Source organism: Ornithorhynchus anatinus, chromosome X1 (genome assembly GCF_004115215.2).
Source record: "Ornithorhynchus anatinus isolate Pmale09 chromosome X1, mOrnAna1.pri.v4, whole genome shotgun sequence".
Lineage (NCBI taxonomy): Eukaryota > Metazoa > Chordata > Mammalia > Monotremata > Ornithorhynchidae > Ornithorhynchus > Ornithorhynchus anatinus.
The window spans coordinates 119718257-119735386 of NC_041749.1; the positions used below are offsets into that span (position 1 = coordinate 119718257).

Genomic DNA, 17130 nt, shown 5'->3' on the forward strand with positions numbered 1-17130 from the left:
CTAAGTGCCTGGATAGTACAATTCAGCAACAGAGACAATCCCTACCCAACAACGGGCTCTCAGTCTAGAAGGGAGGAGAACCACGAAAGCCTTTCTGGGTTGCGGTAGAGCTGGAAAGATCTGTGACATTTCCTAGAGCCGCCATATTGTCTTCTGTCATGGTGCTGCTTTTTTTTACTGGTAGTCGATCATGACTGATGCTGCTTTAGCGTCTGTCCCCTGGCCTCCCTGTCTAGCCCAAACCTCAGCTCCAGGTGGAGAACGGAACCCCCTTGTCAATTATTCACTCATTCGATCGTATTTATTAAGCACTTATCGTGTGCAGAGCACTGTACCTAAACGCTTATGTCATCAAATCCCCACAGCAGTCTGAAATGATCCCGAAACCTGGAAAAAAATCCAGATCCCACATCGATCGTCAACTTGTGTGACGGGCAGGGAATGTGTTTGTTATATTGTTGTGTTGTACTCTCCCAAGTGCTTTGTACAGTGCCCTGCACACAGTAAGAGCTCAATAAGTATGACTGAACACCTTGCAGACTGTCTGGCCTGATAGGCCAGCAATTCAGACGGCTTTACTCAACCTAACTTTCAGTCAGTCAATCGATGGAATTTATCGATCACTGACTGTGTGCAGAGCACTGTCCTAAGTCTTTAGAAAACTACCATAGAGTTGGTAAACCTGATTCCCGTCCACATGAAGTTTACCTCTTGCTTTAATCTGCCTAGAAGTCTCACATGCTGTGGACAAAAAAGTGTTCACCCTCACTGTCATTTCCTCAATTAGTGGTATGTATTGAGCACTTACTGGGTACAGAGCTCTGTACTAAACACTTGCGAGAGTGCAGTATAACAGAGATGGTAGACAAGTTCCCTGCTCACAACAAGCTGTCAATCAGTGGTATCAAATGTGGATTCATTGTGTGCTGGGCACTGTACTAAACATTTGGGAGAGGGAGTAGGGGAAATGAGGGCTTAGTTGGGCAAGGCTTCTTGGAGGAGATGTGATTTTTGTAAGGCTTTGAAGGTGGGGAGAGAGGTGACCTGTCATATATGAAGGGGAGGGAGTTTCAGGCTGGAGGGAGGATGTGGGCAAGGGTTGGCAGCAGGAGTGAAAAGAAGGATGTTCGGTGAGTACAGGCTGGGTTGTAGCTAGGTAAGGTAATAATAATAACAGTAATGGTGGTATTTGTTAAGTGTTTCCTATGCACTGAACACTGTTCTAAACACTGGGGTAGATACAAGGTAATCAGGTTGTCTGACGTGGGGCTCACAGTCTTAATCCCCACTTTACAGATGAAGTAACTGAGGCACAGAGAAGTTAAGTGACTTGTTCAAAGTCACATGGCTGATAAGTGGCTGAGCCTGGATTAGAACCCATGACCTCTGACTCCCAAGCCCGTACTCAGGTAGGAGGGGGGGCGAGCTGGTGGAGTGATTTGGAGACGATGCTACGGAGTTTCTGTTTGATGCAGAGGTGGATGGATAACAATGGGAGTATGGTGATGTGGACTGGACAGTTTTATAGAAAAATAATCCGGGTAGCAGAGTGAAGTATGGACTGAAGTGGGAAGAGTCAGGAGGCAGAGAGGTCAGCAAGGAGGTAATTGCAATAATCAAGGCAGAACAGGGTAAGCACGAGAATCAGTGTGGAAGCAGTTTGTATGGAGAAGACAAGGTAGATTTTAGGGATCCATCAACCAACTAATAGGAGGTATTGAGTAACTACTATGCGTGGAGCATTCAGAAGAGTCTCCCAAAGACCTTGTGGTCTAGTGGGAGAGAGGGACAAAAATCATTTACAACTCAGAAGGAGAATTGTTCAAGGTTTGAAGTCTGGAAATTGATACGTTGAAATTTCAACAACAGGTTTTAAGTGCCAAAGTGCTTAATTGGTGCTGAGCCGCTGAGAGGAGAGTAGAGAGTACATATCCTGGAGGGGAGAAATATTAAATCAGAGAAGGCTTCCTGGAGAAGGTGCGATCTCAAAGAGCTTTGAAGTTGGGGAGAACGCGGTCAGGAGGATCTGAACGGGGAGAGAGTTCCAGGTGTTCAGTCATCCCATTAACATTGTCTCCACAGCAAAAAGCTCTGCAGGATCCTGGACAGGAAGTATTTGGGCCATCAGGCACCTTTGAACCAGAAAGGAACCTAGAGGGAGCCAAGGTGGTGGCTCCACGCCTCACCTGAGGGCAGGGTGAACTCAAGCTATTCTCATCCCCCTCCAAACTTCACGTGCCGCCCACCTATAGCAAGCGGCAGAGATCTACTCCTGCACTTGGCTCCTTCAGTCCAGGCTAAGGATATAGTGGCACCGGAGGCAGGGGAATTGACCAGTTGACCTCTGGAAGTCACAGCTGGGGGATTGTATACATTTATGAATGGACCTAGGAGAAAGCTATCTTCCAGAAAGTTCCCTGGGAGACCATTTTGCAGTACTTGGACTCAGAATTGTTTCCCATTATATACAGCTGCTGCCCAGAAAACTCCCTGAGCACAGATCTTCTGGGTGTGCTTGCTGTAAAACCCAGTTCTTTGGCCTAGTTAACTGAGTTCTCTAAGACCTCAGCTAATTATCTCATGCAAATGTTCGTTTTTCATGGGCTTTTCAATGGAAACCGCACCAGGACCGTGAATAAAACTCTTTTTAATCACATTTAAACTTGTAGGACCAATAGGCAAAAGCCCATTGTGACAGCAATCATATTACAAGATTTTTATCACTTTCAGTGCAAAAACTGTGGGTAAGGGATCTGTGGAATTAGCCAAATAAATATGGGCTGGCTGTATGTTCGTAAGGAAAAATGAATGTATCAGTGAAAGAAATCAAGAGCAGGAGGTTAATTGCCAATAGCAAGGGGGAATTTCAGAGAATGAAAAACAACTTAGGTTGGAAGTATATAGAGAGCAAAATTGTGCAGAGTTCCCATTTGAACATAGGAGAAGAGAAGGATAATTGAAACCAGAGGGATACTGTGGAATAAATCTTCATTATACACCTCATTCAGATATCATTTGGTTACTAGTGCCATAGCGGCACAGCTTTGTGGGATACCTAGAAAAACAATGATTTTAGTAAGCAGTAAACAGTAGAAAGTCTGGATGGGTAAAGTAAATAATAATAATAATAATGTTGGTATTTGTTAAGCACTTACTTTGTGCAGAGCACTGTTCTAAGCGCTGGGGTATATACAGGGTAATCGGGTTGTCCCACGTGAGGCTCACAGTTAATCCCCATTTTGCAGATGAGATAACTGAGGCACAGAAAAGTTAAGTGACTTGCCCGCAGTCACATAGCTGACAAGTGGCAGAGCTGGGATTCGAACCCATGACCTCTGACTCCCAAGCTCGGGATCTTTCCACTGAGCCACGCTGCTTCTCTAAGTAAAGACTTGGTACAGAATCTCCTGCTGGAAAGGAATGTGCTGTGGTTATTCTTGGCTGCTGGCAAGACCAGTCGAATTTATTTTATTGTCGTTTTCCCCCGTAGACTGTAAGCTCCTTGAAGGCAGGGAATGGGTCTACCAATTCTGTTGTACCTTACTCTCCTGAGCTCTTAGAACAGTGCTCCGCACACAGAAAGTGCTCAATAAATACCACTGATTGATTGGTTGCTAGACCGTCAAAACCCACGTTAGGGTCAGCTTGGGTAGGGGTCCCGTGTCTGATGCCACCACCCAGAGACTCACCCGTGAAACTTCATCAATTATCGTTCAGACACTGAGCCGAGTTGCAACCACATGGTAATAATGGAGGTGTTTGTTAAGTGCTTCTCCGTTCCAAGCAGAGTATGGTGCACTGGGGTAGATCTCTGGACCATGAGCTCATTGTGGGCAGGGAATGTGTCTGCTTATTCTTGAATCATACTCTCCCAAGTGTTTAGTACAGTGCTCTGCACACAGTAAGTGCTCAATAAATACGATTGACAGACTACAGGATAATTAAGGTAGTGACAGTCCTGGCCTCACATGGGGATCACAGTCTGTGGTGTAGGGAGAAGAGGTATTGAATCCCTCTTTTATAAATGAGGAAACTGAAACAAAGAAGTCAACTGACTTGCTCTACGTCACACAGCAGGCAGGAGGCAGAGCCAGGATAAGAAACCAGGTCTCCTGATTCCCAGACCCAGAATCTTTCGCAGCATGGCTTAGTGGAAAGAGCACGGGCTTGGGAGTCAGAGGGCATGGGTTTTAATCATGGCTCTTCTATTTATCAGCTGTGTGACCTTGGGCAAGTCCCTTAACTTCTCTGGGCCTCAGTTACCTCATCTGTAAAATGGGGATTAAGACTGTGAGCCCTACGTGGGACAAACAGATTACCTTGTATCTACTGCTGCTCTTAGAGCAGTGCTTAGCACAGAGTAAGCGCTTAACACATACCATTATTCTTCTTCTTATTATTTACTAGGCCAAAAACAGAAATTCCCTGATTCTCTAACAAGGTTATAGCCAAAATACCAAATGAAAACACCCATCGTGGCAGAACTGAGTGTATTTTACTGTATTGCACCTGCAATAACTGGCAGAAAAACACGAGTCATCTAGACTTAGAAAGAGGGAGACAGGAGCAGACATGGGCAATCAATCAGCTATCTTCCCCTGCCCCCCGGGTCTCCCACCTTTCCCTGTCCTTCTCTCACTGCATCCTACCATTCACTCTTTTCTCTTCTAACACCAACCTCCTCTTTTTGCCTCATTCAACTTTCTCTTTCCATGTACTCCCTCTTTCCCACATGGAACTCTTTCCCTCTTCATATCCAACAGATCACCACTCTCCTCACCTTCAAAGCTCTAGTAAAATCACATCTCCTCCAGGAGGCCTTCCCTGATCATTCTCTCATCCCTGCCAATCATATCCCTCCCAACTACTACTTCAGCACTTCATGTGAAACCTAAGTACTTAATTAACTCCAGTATATTCTCCCAAATTCTTACTACTGTGCTCTGTGCACAGCAAATGCTCAATTATTGTTGTTATTATTTCTTCTTCTTATTATAGTATTGGTTAAGCCCTTAGTATGTCAATCAGTTGATCAATCAATCGTATTCATTGAGTGCTTACTGTGTGCAGAGCTATGTACAATATGACAATATATCAGAGTTGGTAGAAACATTCCTTGCCCACAACAAGCTCACAGTCTAGAGGAGGAGACAGACAATAAGATAAAAAATAAATTATGGATATGTACATAAATGCAATGGAACTGGGGAACAAATCAATACAACACAGAAGGGAGGGGGAGAAAAGGAATTAGGGCTTTGTCAGGAAAGGCCTTTTGACAGAGATGTGCCTTCAATAAGGCTCTGAAGGTAAGGAGAGTGATTATCTGATGGATATGAAGAGAGAGGGCATTCCAGGCTGAGACAGGACGTGGGCACGAGGTTGGTGGCAAGATAAAGGAGACTGAGGCTCAGTGAGTAGTTTGGCATTAGAGGAGACAAGTGTGTGGGCAGGTTTGTAGTAGGAGAGCAGCAAGGTGCATTTGTTGGCTGTGTGGCCTTGGGCAAGTCACTTCAATCATATTTATTAAGTGCTTACTGTGTGGAGAGCACTGTATTAAATGCTTGGGAAAGTACAATACAACAATAAACAGTGACAATCCCTTCCCCAGATGAGCTCACAGTTTAGAGGGGGGCAGACAGACATCAATACAAGTAAATGAAATTATATATACCTAGGTGCTGTGGGGCTGGGGGGTGGGGCATGGGGAGATCAAAGGGAGCAAGTAAGGGTGACGCAGAAGAGAATGAGAGATGGGGAAAAGTGGGGCTTATTCTGGGAAAGCCTCTTGGAGGAGTTGTGCCTTCAGTAAGGCTTTAGGGGTGGGGGGGAGTAATTGTCAGATTTGAGAAGGGAGGATGTATTCTCTTTGCCTCAGTTACCTCATCTGTAAAATGAGAATCAAGTCTGTGAGCCCCACATGGGACAGGGACTGTGTCCAACCCAATTTACTTGTGTCCACCTCAGCACTTAGTACAGTGCCTGGCACATAGTAAGCACTTAACAAATGCTACAATTATTATTATTAGGATGGGGCAAGATGATTGAGTGCTTTAAAGCTATGGCAAGGAGTTTCTGTTTGATGTGGAGGTGGATGGGCAACCACTGGAGGTTCTTGAGGAATGGGGAAACATGGCCTGAATGTTTTGTAGAAAATGATCGGGACAGTAGAATGAAATATGGACAGTGGTGCGGAGAGATAGGAGGTAGGGAGGTCAGCCAAGAGGCTGATTTGGTAAATGAGGCATAATAGGATAAGGGCTTGGATTAACATAGTAGCAGTTTGGATGGAGAAGAAAGGGTGGATTTTAGTGATGTTGTGAAGGTTGAACCAACATGATTTAGTAATAGATTGAATATGTGGGTTGAATGAGAGAGAGGAATTTAAGGATATCTCCCAGGATACAGGCTTGTGAGACAGGAAGGGTGGTGGCGCTGTCTACAGTGATGGGAAAATCAGGGGAAGGATAGGGTTTGGGTGGAAATCTAAAGAGTTCTGTTTTGGACATGTTAAGTTTGAGGTGTTGATGGGACAACCAAGTGGAGATATCTTGAAGGCAGGAGGAAATGTGAGACTTCGGTTGGGGAAAGAAATCAGGGTGGAGATTTGGTGGTTGAAGCCATGGGAGTGAATGAGTTCTCCAAGGGAGTGGGTGTAGAGGGAGAATAGAGGACTCAGAATAGAACCTTGAGGAACTCTAACATTTAGGGGGTGGGAGGCAGTGAAGGAGCCTGCGAAAGGGACTGTAAATGAGTGGCCAGAGAGATGAGAACCAGTAGAAGACAGTGTCAGTGAAGCCAAGGTTGGATAATGTTTCAAGGAGAAGGAAGTGGTAGACAGTGACAAAGGCAGCTGATAGGTCGAGGAGGATGAGGATGGAGCAGAAGCCGTTGGATTTGGCAAGAAGGAGATCATTTATGACCTTTGAGAGGGCCATGGCCTGTGTGTCAAGCCCTGTTCTAAGCACTCAGAAAGATAGAAATTAATCAGGTTGGGCATTCATCCATTGATTCAATCATATTTATTGAGTGCTTACTCTGTGCAGAGCACTGTACCAAGCACTTGGAAAGTACAATTCAGCAATAAAGAGAGACAATCCCTGCCCTTACCGGGCTTACATTCTAAAAAGGTGGAGACACACATCAAAACAAGTAAACAGGCATCAATAATAATAAATAGAATTATAGATATATACACATCAAAACAAGTAAACAGGCAATAATATAAATAAATAGAATTCTAGATATGTACATATATACACAAGTGCTGTGGGGTGGAGGGGGCCGGTAGAGGAAAGGTAGCAAATCGGAGCGACAAGGCGGGGGGTGGGGGGCGTGGCAGAGAGTTGAGGAAATGGGGGGCTTAGTCTGGGAAGGCACAGTCCCTGTCCCACATGGGGCTCACAGTCTAAGTAGGAGGGGGTAGGATTTAATCCACATTTTACATTTGAGAAAACTGAAGTGCAGAGAAGTCAGGTGACTTGTCCAAGATAACACAGCAAGCAATTGGCAGTACCAGGATTAGAATCCATGTCTTCTGACTCCAAGGTCCATGCTCTTTCCACTAGGCCATGCTACTTCTCAAATCAAGAAATACCACCGATCGAGTGCTAGTGACAGGGAAAGACAAACGTGCAAAGAAAGACCACTTATTTCCCAATGTTAACATCCTCACGGTGGAGGAGATAAGAACTCCACCTCTAATCTCCCACACCTGAGAGCTGTAGACAGGGCTCAGACCTTTACCATGGCTTGAGTCCTGCTCCCAACAGTTAACTGTGATGGTCATCTTGAGGCAATGGCAGGACAGGGGTAAACACTATTAGTTTCTCCTGCCACTCATCCTCTGCTTCTTGTTGGGCTACCAGTGACCATCTGGGTGACCCACAAGATAGTCAAATAGGACAGAGTCCCTGTTCCCTATGGGCCTCACGATCTCAGAGAGAGGGAAGCAGGTATCTTACTCCCATTTGACTGGACACTAGGCCCAGAGAGGTTCATTGACTTGCCAGAGGTCACACAGCGGGCCAGTGGCAGATCCTAGACTAGAACTTGGGGGTCTACTTGTCTTGTCATGCCATCGAGTGGTTTCTGAACCATAGTGACACCATGGACACATATCTCCCAGAACAACCCACTCTCCATCCACAATCATTCTGGTAGTGGATCCAGAGAGTTTTCTTAGTAAAAATCCAGAAGTGGTTTACCATTGCCACCTTCCACGCAGTAAACCTGAGTCTCCACCCTTGACTCTCTCCCATGCCATTGCTGCCCAGCATGGGTGAATTTTAACTTGTAGCAGATTGCCTTCCACTCGATAGCCACTGGCCAAGCTAGGAATGGAATGGGTAGGCCTCTGCTTGACTCTCCCTCCCATAGCCGAGACTGGTAGACTACTGGAAACTCTGTAGGTGCAACCCTGAGAGGGGGGTGTATTCTTACTTCCAGTCGTATGATCTGACCACAGAGCCCCAGCTCCTCCCTTCCCACACTTACCATCCATTGGGAAGACAGGATCCCAGCAGAGCAGGTATTGGAATTCAGTCAGACAACCTGCATCAAGTCAGTGCTCACCACATCTCACCTCCTAGGATTAGATGTGTGATGGATAAGAGCAGGAGAGGCAAACACTTGCTTTGTGGAGAGTTGAATGGGGATAACTGTCAACAGACCAGACTGAAGAGGGGCTGTAAAGACACAATGAACCAAAGCTGCAGATTTCCAGACTAGAGAGGCAGTGTGACTTGGTGGATAAGCACAGGGCTGGGAGTCAGGAGACCTGAGTTCCAAAGCTGGCATTGCCACATGCTAGGAATTGTGGGTAATAAATGCAATAGGGCAGCAAGAGGCGATGTTAACTGGCACAGGATGGGGAAGAGATCATCAGACATCCATTGGCCTTTCCAGCCATTCATGATGCATCCCGATCACTCAACCATTCAACCAATGGTATTTATTGAACGCTTACTGTGTGAGGAGCACTGTACTATATGCTTGAGGGAGTACAGTGAAATAGTGTTGGTAGACACATTCCCTGCCCACAAGGAGCTTGTGGTCTCGAGGGGGAGACAGACATTAATATGAATAAATTATGGATATATACATAAATGCCGTGGGTTTGATGGTGGGGTGGACAAAGGGTGACACAGAAGGGAATGGGAGATGAGGAAATAAAGCTCATTATGGGCAGGGAACATGTCTGTTATCTTGTTATACTCTACTCTCCCAAGCACCTAGTACAGTGCTCTGCACACAGTAAGCGCTCAGTAAATACGACTGATTGATCAAGGGCTTAGTCGAGGAAGGTACCTCAGAGGAGACGTGTTTTTAAACTCTGGTAAACTCTCACTGGGAGTGACATCATCTGGGCACCTGACAGACAGATTGATCGATTGATAGGTAAACAGATAGGTTCGTTAATAAGAAGGGCCTAGTGATGCATAACCAGTTGCTTCCCTTCATAATAATCTGATTACAGAATAGTAACATGATAAATGATGGGATAGGTAATTATACTTTGGGATTTGCAATTAGAGTTGTGTGTTAATTATTCTGATCTGGGGAACTCTCTCTATGCAAATCCTCATCAAGAACAAAGACTAAGTGATACACTGTGCTTTTCATTAAATGGTCTCGGGAAATGAGAGCGTAGCCATTGCCCTCCCAGCAACAGAAACAAATCTTTCATATTTTCCCTCTCCGTCTTTTCATCTTCTTTGAAGCCATCTTGCAAGCTGCCGCCCTGGATTTTTTTTCCCACTGGGCATACTAACATTACTCTATAGGAGTGTTGGATGGTCGCTCCTTCTGTTCAATCGAGTCAGTGAACGTATTATCCTTGTGAAACGAATGCTGGTAAAGGTGTTGTAAGAGAAGAAAGGAAAGGTGGGTAGGCAGCATGGTCTGATCAATGGAAGGTGTAACACTGTAAATAGATCAGAAGATCCAGCCAAGTTCTTGTGGCATACAAAGGGAGGGGTGAGAAAAATCAGTAGATGATGATTTGCTAGAAAAAGAGATCTGACGGCTCTCTGTAATTTCACAGACAGAAAGAAACTAGCAGAATGGTGGGCACGGCTGGCATGGAGTAATTAAGATTTGGAGTTGTTCCAGAACCTAGCCAAGCCATTTATGAGGGTCTAGGCATGTGGGGCTCTTTCAGCTTCAGACACTGGGGGTTGACCCCAGAATCACACTTCTTTCATCTTTTCAAGGAGAACAGCCTATCCTTTTGTGCCGTTCATCTTTGGAGCAGCCCAGGGTACAGATATGGGAAAGTGCAGCCACTTGGTAAGTGAGGAGATGGTGATAGTTCATGGTGATCTATCTGTCCCTTTTTCCAAGACGGATAATTCATTCATTCATTCATTCATTGATTCAATAGTATTTATTGAGCGCTTACTATGTGCAGAGCACTGTACTAAGCGCTTGGGATGAACAAGTCGGCAACAGATAGAGACAGTCCCTGCCGTTTGACGGGCTTACAGTCTAATCGGGGGAGACGGACAGACAAGAACAATGGCAGTAAACAGAGTCAAGGGGAAGAACATCTCATAAAAACAATGGCAACTAAATAGAATCAAGGCGATGTACAATTCATTAACAAAATAAATAGGGTAACGAAAATATATACAGTTGAGCGGACGAGTACAGTGCTGTGGGGATGGGAAGGGAGAGGTGGAGGAGCAGAGGGAAAAGGGGAAAAAGAGGGTTTAGCTGCAGAGAGGTAAAGGGGGGATGGCAGAGGGAGTAGAGGGAGAAGAGGAGCTCAGTCTGGGAATGCCTCTTGGAGGAGGTGAGTTTTAAGGAGGGTTTTGAAGAGGGAAAGAGAATCAGTTTGGCGGAGGTGAGGAGGGAGGGCATTCCAGGACCACGGGAGGACGTGACCCAGGGGTCGACGGTGGGATAGGCGAGACCGAGGGACGGTGAGGAGGTGGGCGGCAGAGGAGCGGAGCGTGCGGGGTGGGCGGTAGAAAGAGAGAAGGGAGGAGAGGTAGGAAGGGGCAAGGTGATGGAGAGCCTTGAAGCCTAGAGTGAGGAGTTTTTGTTTGGAGCGGAGGTTGATAGGCAACCACTGGAGTTGTTTAAGAAGGGGAGTGACATGCCCAGATTGTTTCTGCAGGAAGATGAGCCGGGCAGCGGAGTGAAGAATAGACTGGAGCGGGGCGAGAGAGGAGGAAGGGAGGTCAGAGAGAAGGCTGACACAGTAGTCTAGCCGGGATATAACGAGAGCCTGTAGCAGTAAGGTAGCCGTTTGGGTGGAGAGGAAAGGGCGGATCTTGGCGATATTGTAGAGGTGAAACCGGCAGGTCTTGGTAACGGATAGGATGTGTGGGGTGAACGAGAGAGACGAGTCAAGGATGACACCGAGATTGCGGGCCCGAGAGACGGGAAGGATGGTCGTGCCATCCACGGTGATAGAGAAGTCTGGGAGAGGACTGCGTTTGGGAGGGAAGATGAGGAGCTCAGTCTTGCTCATGTTGAGTTTTAGGTGGCGGGCCGACATCCAGGTGGAGACGCCCTGGAGGCAGGAGGAGATGCGAGCCTGAAGGGAGGGGGAGAGGACGGGGCGGAGATGTAGATCTGCGTGTCATCTGCGTAGAGATGGTAGTCAAAGCCGTGAGAGCGAACGAGTTCACCGAGGGAGTGAGTGTAAATGGAGAACAGAAGAGGGCCAAGAACTGACCCTTGAGGAACTCCAACAGTTAAAGGATGGGAGGGGGAGGAGGCTCCAGCGAAGGAGACCGAGAATGACCGGCCAGAGAGGTAAGAGGAGAACCAGGAGAGGACAGAGTCCGTGAAGCCAAGGTGAGATAAGGTATGGAGGAGGAGGCGATGGTCGACAGTGTCAAAGGCAGCAGAGAGGTCAAGGAGGATCAGAATGGAGTAGGAACCATTGGATTTGGCAAGAAGGAGGTCATGGGTGTAATGACCTACATGAGTAATGGATAATTCCAAGATGTAATGACTATCTTGCATCTAATACTACTAATGCTTAGGAATGTGGTATTTATTAAATGCTCACTATGTGACTTGCAATGTGCTGAGTGCTGGGGTAGATACAATCAGATTACTGTACTCTCTCAAGCGCTATGTGTTCTGTTCATAGTAAGTGCTCAGTGAATATAAGTGATGGATTGATTAGCCATGGGCTTTGTCCTACATGGGGCTCACAGTGTAGGGAGAATGGATATTAAATCTACATTTTATTGATGTGGAAACTGAGGAACAGATAAGTCAAGTGACTTATCATTACCCTATTTATTTAATGAAATGTATATCGCCTTGTTTCTATTTAGTTGCCATTGTTTTTACGAGATGTTCTTCCCCTTGACTCTATTTATTGCCATTGTTCTTGTCTGCCTGTCTCCCCCTATTAGACTGTAAGCCCGTCAAACGACAGGGACTGTCTCTATCTGTTGCCGACTTATTTCATTCCAAGTGCTTAGTACAGTGCTCTGCACATAGTAAGCGCTCAATAAATACTATAGAATGAATGAAAGGTCACCCAGCAGGGAAGTGGTGGATCTGAAATTAGAACCCAGGTCCCTTGATGCCCAGTCCTATGCTCTTTCCACTTGGTCATGCTGCTCCTCTACCACCATACTTAGCACGGTAAATAGGCACATTGTACGTGCTTAATACATATTCTAATTATTCATAATTTGCCATTATCTTCTCCTGAGTCAGAACACTCAGCCTTGCTTTCCTACCGCATTTTCAAGTGGGATAACTGGAAGATGATTTCAGCGGCAGCCGGATATTTGATCCATCCATTGGTCCAATTCCCTCCCTTCTGCCTCTTGAACCAGACACAAAAGCCAATGGCAAAAGGAAAAATGACCAAAACAAGACAACAAACATGTCGTTTTGATCATTCCATGAGTCTAATATTTTGGAAGGTTGGCAGAGAAAAGGTGATTGAAGTTCCGGGGGATGCAAAGAGAGCCCCTTTACATAATTCAGAGAAGTAAACGTGGTTGAAGGGCTGGTTCAGCACATTTTGTCATTCCGGATCAAAAGAAACCATCTTGAGCATTGCCAAAGTTTGGGATTTCCTGATTGGGGCACAAAATCTTTTCAGCACTCAAAGGCAAATACAATGAAGATTTTTGTTTTGTCCAGTAACCATGGCTCTAGCCCTGGTGTGGTATTAGTAATAATAGTATTTATTGAGTACCCACTGGATGCAGTGCATTGAAGTGAGTGTTTGGGAAGTATTAAACAAAGAAGTGATGTCCCTGCCCACAAGGAGCTTAGACTCTAATGGGGGAGTTGTACATAAACTCTTTACAAAGCAAGTGGTCAAGATGAATAATTGAATATACAGTTGAATTAGTGACAATAGAAAAGGGTTGAGGGCAGGTCTAAATAAATACAGAAATGCTAGAGATGGCTGATGAACTGGTATGATTTTGAGTCTAGGGAATTAATCAGGGAAGCCTTGTGGGAGGAGGTGGGCTTTCAGGAGGGTTCTGAATATGGTGAGAGTGCTAGTCTGACAGATGTGGGGAGGGAGGGACAGGGTTTAACGTCTGTATTGATGATGATAATAATTATAATAAGGAAATTTCTTGAGTGCTTACTATGTTTCAAATGCTGTTCTAAGCACTGGGGTGGATACAAGATAACCACATGGGGCTCACAGTCTAGAAGGGAGAACAGGCATTGAATTCCCACTTTGCAGATGAGGAAACTGAGGTCCAGAGAAGTTAAGTGACTTGCCCAAGGTCTAACAGCAGGCACCTGACAGAGCCAGGATTAGAAACCAGGCCTTAAAAGTGCTTTTACGCTGGTTGCCCTGATTTTCTTTTCTCTCTCAATTTCCCCCTCAGTAAAGTTGCTTATGCACAAAAATGTGAATGGGCCTGTTTGAGTGGGATGGGTGTATGTGTGCTTGAGTGTGTATGTGTGTGTGTTTGAGAGAGTTGGCTGGTGGTGATAGGTTTCTGGCATCGCCATCACCCACATTGATTCCACTGGACTGAAAGCTTGTTGTGGGCAGGGATCATGTTTACCAGCTCTCTTGTCTTGTTCTCTCCCAAGCTCTTAATACAGTGCTCTGCACACATTGATTGATAGATTGGTTGAAGGCTAAGTACCACAGGTCAGTCAGTCAATTGTATTTATTGAGCACTTACTGTGTGCAGAGCACTGTACTAATCTCTTGGGAGAATACAATACTAAAGACACATTTCCTGCCCACAGAGCCACAGAGAGCTTACAGTCTAGAGGTTCAGAGCACTGGCACTGCCAATATTGTGCCAGGGGCACTGGTGAGGGTCAGAGGCCCAATCTGAGGGCATCTTCTTCAGCAGGATGTGGCTATTGTGCCTAGATTGTCCTCTCGGGATTGTCGGTCTCTCGCCAGACAGCTGCCAATGGAGGACCACACACCCTATCTGCCTTCCTTGTTCGTCTCATTACAGCTGCCTTTCCTGTGGCTGTTTCACTCTCCAAATTTCAGTATATACAATAATCCAATTGATTAATTCATTCATTCAATCGTATTTATTGGGCGCTTACTGTGTGCAGAGCAACAGAAAGAGACAGTCCCTACCCAACAACAGGCCCTCAGTGTAGAAGGGGGAGACAGACAACAAAACAAAACAAGTAGACAGGCATCAATACCATCAAAATAGATAAATAGAATTATAGCTATATACACATCATTAATAAAATAGAGTAATAAATATGTACAAATATACCCCATTGCTGTGTGGGGAAGGGGGTAGAGCAGATGGAGGGAGAAAGGGTGATGGGGAGGGGAAGAGGAGCAGAGGAGAAGGGAGCTCAGTCTGGGAAGGCCTCCTAATAATAATAATAATGTTGGTATTTGTTAAGCACTTAATATGTGCAGAGCACTGTTCTTAGCGCTGGGGTAGATACAGTGTAATCAGATTGTCCCACGTGAGGCTCACAGTCTTAATCCCCATTTTGCAGATGAGGTAACTGAGGCACAGAGAAGTTAAGTGACTTGCCCACAGTCACACAGCTGACAAGTGGCAGACTCAGGATTCGAACCCATGACCTCTGACTCCCAAGCCCAGGCTCTTTCCACTGAGCCACGCTGCTCAGTAGGGCTTTGAAGAGGGGAAGAGAGCCAGTTTGGCAGATGTGAGGAGGGAGGGCATTCCAGGCCAGAGATAGGACATGGGCCAGGGGTCGATGGCGGGACAAGCGAGAACGAAGCCCAGTGAGGAGGAGGCCCAGTGAGGAGGTTAACACCAGAGGAGCGGAATCTGTGGGCTGGGCTGTAGAAGGAGAGTAGGGAGGTGAGGTAGGAGCAGGCAAGGTGATAAAGAGCTTTAAAGCCAACAGTGAGGGGTTTTCGCTTCATGCAAAGGTTGATAGGCAACCACTGGAGATTTTTGAGGAGGGGAGTGACATGCCCAGAGCATTTCTGTAGAAATTGATGCTTTTCTCAATAGCTAAAAGGGTGTCTGAAATCACCACAGTAGAGATAGTAATAAAAAGATATTACAAATAATAGCGCGGCCGAGAAAAACAGTATGAAACTTTTAGGATTCTACAAATCCTATAGCTATGCTATGTTATGCTCTGGAGTATTAGGATGAATCAGATGCATTCCAGTGTTTAAAATTTCACCAAAATAGAAAACTCCACATTCTCCAAATTGTTCAGGAGATACTGAGGAAAGTTCCTGCAAAGGTAGATCACACCAATTTCTCTACTCTTCCATATATTTAGCTCTTCCATCATTAATGTTATTGAGCTCCTTGTGGGCAGGGAATTAAGTCTACCAAATACGTTGTATTGTACTCTCCCATGTGCTTAGTACGGCGCTTTCTATACAGTAAATGCTCAATAAATACCATCGATTGGTTGATTGATTATCATTATTTGTATTATTGTTATTGCTGTAATTATTAATAGAGGTAGTTGAGCGCTTACTTTGTGCATCTGACCTGAAACTCTCTCCCCCTTCGTATCTGTCAGACCACCATTCTCCCACCTTCCAAACCTATTAGAACAGTGCTTGGCACATAGTAAGTGCTTAAAAAATACCATCATTATTATTATCATTATTATTATTAAAATCACAACTCCTCCAAGAGGCCTTCCCAACTAAGTCCTCATTTCCCCTACTCCCTTTCCCTTCTGTGTCATCTATGCGCTTGGATCTATGCACTTTAAACCCTTGATATTCACCCCATCCTAAGCCCCACAGCTCAGCATGTCCTTATATCCAGGATGTCCAAGTGGAAAAAGCACTGGCCTGGGTGTCAGAGGACATGTGTTCTAATCCTGGCTCTGCCACATCTGCTGTGTGACCTTGGGCAAATCACTTAATTTCTCTGTTCCTCAGTTACCCCATATGTAAAATGGGGATCAAGACTGTACTGTGAGCCCCATGTGGAACAGGGACTGTGTCCAACCTGATTATCTTGTATCTTTCCCAATTCTTAGAACAATGCTTTGAAAATAGTAAGTGCTTAACCGATACCACAGTTATTATCATTATTCTTGTATCCATAATTTATTTTAATGTCTGTCTCCCCTCTCTAAACTTTAAACTCTTTGTGGGCAGGTACTGCATCAACCAACTCTGTACTCACCATGATAAGTACTAAATAAATACCATTGACTGATTGGGAATGATAATAATAATGATAATAATTGTGGTATTTGTTTAGCATTTACTATGAGCCAAGCACAGGACCACCTTTATTCTGTTGCTCAAATCTGGGTGAGAGTTCAAGACACCAATGCTTTGTCTGACAGACGTGACGGACTTGAACATGGCAGATGATAATAACAATAATAATTATAGAATTTCTTAAATGTCTACTCTGTGCCAAGCACTGGGGCAGATACAAAATAATCAAAACCCACATGGGGCTCACAGTCTAAGTAGGAGGGAGAACAGGTATCAAATCTCTATTTTAAAGATGTGGCAACTGAGGCACAGGGAAGTGAAGTGACTTGCCCAAGGTCACACAGCAGATAAGTGTTGGAGCCGAGATCGGAAGCCAGTCCTTCTGAGTCTCAGACCCGTGCTCTATCCCTGAGCCATGTTGTTTCTCACTGCATCCACCAGCCTTGGGTTTTTAGGGGGTGGAATTATAAAAGAACCGTTGGAGCTGGAAGGGAGTTTTGAGATAATTC

General features: G+C 45.4%; 1 non-coding gene across 1 annotated transcript; it reads right to left on the minus strand.

The window, feature by feature from the left end:
* Positions 1 to 8291: 8291 nt before the first annotated feature.
* On the minus strand, positions 8292 to 8429 carry LOC114806688. Its single transcript, XR_003754750.1, has one exon. It is a non-coding gene; the product is annotated as a small nucleolar RNA SNORA7 (small nucleolar RNA).
* Positions 8430 to 17130: the final 8701 nt, after the last annotated feature.